This window comes from Quercus suber, unplaced genomic scaffold, assembly GCF_002906115.3.
Source record: "Quercus suber isolate HL8 unplaced genomic scaffold, Cork oak 2.0 scaffold_1551, whole genome shotgun sequence".
Lineage (NCBI taxonomy): Eukaryota > Viridiplantae > Streptophyta > Magnoliopsida > Fagales > Fagaceae > Quercus > Quercus suber.
The window spans coordinates 3652-8220 of record NW_027070922.1 but is presented as its reverse complement, the minus strand read 5'-3'; the positions used below and the strand labels follow the sequence as shown (position 1 = coordinate 8220).

Below are 4569 nucleotides of genomic sequence, written 5' to 3'. Positions count from 1 at the left end.
GGAAGTGCAAAGCTATGATTAATGGATTGGCAACAGACATTGGTTGCCAAGGACAGGCAAAATTATGAATTGGTTCCTAAAATTAAACTTCAAAAAGAACTCATTTGAAATTTGTTAAAATGAAAAGAGCAATACAAGCACCATTTGATGGATCTCACAAAGGAATCCTTGAAGCAACATTCTAAGTTACAGCAAGGAGCTGAGAAAAGGAACAATGAGAAATACCAAGAATCCATTTTAGCAAATACAAAAGCAGAAAAGGAGATAACTTTGAAAGTTGGACTGGATGAATTGAGAGCAACCAAGGGTATTGCTATGCCACTGCATCTAGCTACATGCACCTACCTATGACCTAAGGCAGGCAGTTCTGGGTCTGGCTAGCTAAAGGAATTCCTTTAATACATTAAATATAGTTTGACTAATTATTGATACTAGGAAATAGCTACTATTACCAGGAATGTGAGTAATTGTTGGAGCCTCGCGTGTAACTGTTTGAGTTTGCTCGGCACCACATCTTGCATTCTGCAGAAGAAACCAGAGTCAAGGTTTCAAACACAAATAATAGAGAGACAAATATCAAGATACAAGCTTTTCTAACTGTGATTTCCATGCATCTATGAATAATAAAGCACAAAAGGTGTCTATGACTGTTTGTGGATGCATGTACCATAGCTTCATTTTGTAATTTGATAAAATTTATCAGAATTTTCTGACTGTTGTTCTTTGTTTTTCATTAGAGGATGATGCATAACATAACTAGATTGCAAGAAAAAGGAGTAGCGGCATAATCCTAGTGTCACAGATCAGCTTTACCATTGAAAGCATAAAGAGAATGTGTTCAGAAAAATTCCTAACCAACTGGTTAGTAACTGATTCTAAGACAACTCTTAAGTGAAATTAAAATTTTAAAAGATCAAGCACATAATGATCCCTGGAAAGCTCTGGAACTTGGGCTCACCATAAAAGGGCTATAATGGGGCAATACCTTCAATCTTCATGCAAAAGGTCATAATCTCACTGATGCATGTTAGAAAATGTTGAATTGTGATATGATGGTAACAATTGTTTTTGATAAGTAATAAAATTTTACTAAAAGAGACTACTCCGTGTACAAAAGTGAAGAGGCCCCCATTTACGAGACCAATAAAATGAAGATTGAGGAAACAATGTGAGCAATTGAGTCCCCAAAAGTTGTATCCTGCCTCCACAATGTCCACCATCAAAATAAAGGAACTAAGTTCCAAATATCTAAAGAATGTTTGCCAACCCAGTTCCTTCATCCAAATGAAGGTCAATGACATTTCCCAGTAACAATGGATCAAATTCAAAGGTAAAATTTAATGCTCACTATTTTAACATTCTAACAAATGTATAACCTGTTGGATTTAGGTTGAACAAATAATTGAAATTAGATGAGAAAGATCTATCACAGTATCAGGCGCGAAAGGCATAGATGACAAGTAACTGCATATATGAAAGAATAAACTTACCAAAGCAGACTGACATACAACAGAAGCAGACTGTGTTCGGCTAGAATGCATGATACGTCTTCTACTATTAATAGTAAAAAATTGGGCACCAAGCCCTAGCGGTCCAGGTTCTGCAACCTTAAGTGAGCTTGTTTTTCCATTGTGTTGAAATGACATGGACACTTTCATTGGATTACATCCAGTATGCTTATTATGCACTTCTGTTTTTACTGCATACGAATACAAAACAGTTAAGTAGCATTGTTAAAATCAATCATGGAGGAAGTTCTTTCTTTAAAAAATTGAAAGCCCTCTCTCTGTCTCTCTGTCTCTCTCTCTTATTTCCTAGTCATTTATTATATCATCTAACTTAGGTTTAAAAAAAGAAAAAGAAAAAGAACACCCTCTTTTGCACCTTTAGCAAACAAAGAACACATACTAACTCATTGCACTTAATAGCTAGATTACATGAAGGTAGTCATCATATATACCTAGTAGTAATTGAGGTTGGGTGGCAACAGTATTTGCAGTCAACATCAACATCTTGATTCCACAACAACCTGCAAAAATAGTAGCATGCATTAGAGCAGAATTTATCCAATGACAAGAATCAAATAAAATTATTGAATAAATTAAGAGTTAAAATACTGATGAAATTAACAGTTGGAAAAAGAAACACAAAAGACATTATGATAAATCTTAAACTGGGTATCCTATGTATTTGTATTTGGAATCCAATGATCCAAAATGGTAAGCTTTTGTTCCAAATGTTATACACCAATCAGACACAAACAATTTTATTTTCCCTAAGATTGCTTGTGATATGAAAAAAATATCATTACTATAAAATTCATATAAAATAGAATTAACGCATTTCAAAAAAAGGGAAGCAAAGGTCATACAGCAGTAAGAGTTGTCTATGCATAGGAACAGTCTTTGTCCTGCACCCTTATACATGACTAATTGCATCAAGCTTTGGATTAAATTTTGGTTTCACAACTGAACTGTGCGTGTAAACTTACCAATGAAAAAGAGAGGAGATATGAATAACATCATTACTCATAGTCATAAAATCATGGCTTTCTAATAGTCAAACAATTTGAAAGCTCTCAACTTTTGCATATTCCACATTCAAATAAAAAACCCATGTGATAATGTGCAAAGCACAGAAATCAATAAATTTTAATTTCTGAGATGTCATGAGAGCTGTAAATCTCACAACTCAACTGAAAAAAAATCATTGCCTGCAAGTTCATTTGAATGTTCCTAAGTTCAAACTGCCAAGTGCCAATTGGTAAAATAACACTCATATCTCTGTGTTCCTAAAGAAAACTCAGAACTTTACACTAGAAAAGGTTGCCTTTTATTCGAATGCTATAGTATGAGAAAACCCTTGCTCTTGTTTGAGATAAAAATTGAATCAAAAGATTTGAAACAATCTCTCAGACCCCAAAATAGAAAACCCAAATACTCAATCACACAATTAACCTGATACATAAGCTCAGCATTGATAACCCATTCCTACAATAAAGAAACAAATAATTTAGAGTCCTACAATATTATTTTTTGATAACAAAAAATCCTAATACATTACCAAAAAAAAAAAAAGAAAAAAAAAAGAACATAAAGATGAAGATATTCTAGCACAAAAAGCAAAACTTTATTCCAAACTTTTGATCATGCTCCGTTTGGTTGCTGAGAAAACACAGGAAAAAAGAGAAATATATGGAGAACTAGGGCTGTAATCAAGCTCAAGCCAAGCCAAGTAGTGAATGGCAGAGCTCAGCTTGACAAAAAAGTTAACATGTTCAAAGTTCAAACTCAACTCAAGATCAAGCTCAAGCTTACAAATTTTTTTTGAACTCGAGCTTGTCAAAAATTCTAAAACCTAAAGCTCAATATCAGGCTCGTGAGCTTGAGCTCAAACACCATCACATAATCAAATGCTTTAATCTCAAAAAATCAATGGATTTCCCTTAGTGAGCAGCGGAAAAATATCACAATTTCTAAACATTAACAAGAATCTAATGGATAATAAAGATAACGTAAATGGGTAATATTGGGGACAACATTGTTCAAAACTGCTAACATGATTAGAGCAACATCACTTATTTAAAATGTTGTGCCCTTAAACTTATTATGCGCCAATAACAACACTTGTGAAAAATGTTGTCTCCCTAAACTTATCATATAGAGAAATTAGGAAACAAGGGATTGACATGACAAGAACAGAACAATGAGGTAATTATATAGTATTAAATAGTTTAAAGCAAATGCCATAGATGTGTACATGACAACAAAAGCCATAGATGTGTACATGACAGAAGTTCCCACCCAAAAAATGAAAAATTAAATAAACTTACTGCTAAATTGTTCTGTTATCAACATTTCTATAAAGGGTACAATTTTCTACCCTTAAACCTTTATTGAGCCACCGCAAAAACCCAGAAACACAGTACACATATAACACGCATAGAGAACGAAAGAGAAGCAATTACTAAGAAAGAAAGAAACTTTAAGAAATTAACATAGTAAGCCCATAAATTGTTAACATAACAGAGAAAGAGAGAGATTTACCTTGTGTAAAATTGTGGCTTTTGCGCTGGCCTCAGAGTTGGCTCTGTGCACGGAGAGCCCTGAGAAAGCTGAATACTGGAACAAGACCACAAATTGGGAGGTGGGTATTGTTTTATATGAGAGAAATCTAAGACAAGATGTCCTGGGTTCGGTTTCCTCTCTCTCTCTCTCTCTGTTTTCTCGTAGTTTCTCGGTAACCAAACAAGGAATGAGAGGATGTGGGAAATAATCGGATTTTCAACGAGTCACGGACGGGGATGACTGTTTATTAATTTTTGGGAACTAATTATTTTTTAATATTTTATTTAATTGGGCTATAGACCAAGTAATTGGGCTGAACTTCTAGATGGGTTAGGAGTGTGAATATAATGTCCATTGTTGAGCCCAATTAAGTCAAGACCTAGATAGGCTATAATTTTTTTTGGGATAGAGTTTCAACCCGCATTTAATGATGGTGTTTTTTTATTTTCAGTTAGACGCTGATTAATTTTAGTATAAACTATAATTTTGTTACTATAACATT

General features: G+C 33.9%; 1 long non-coding RNA gene across 1 annotated transcript; it reads right to left on the bottom strand.

The window, feature by feature from the left end:
• Window positions 1-452: 452 nt before the first annotated feature.
• Window positions 453-4304, bottom strand: LOC136066010 (uncharacterized). Its single transcript, XR_010627558.1, has 4 exons — window positions 4047-4304; window positions 1961-2029; window positions 1491-1699; window positions 453-522 (listed from the first exon to the last, which is right to left on the bottom strand). It is a non-coding gene; the product is annotated as an uncharacterized LOC136066010 (long non-coding RNA).
• Between the last annotated feature and the right edge of the window lie 265 nt (window positions 4305-4569).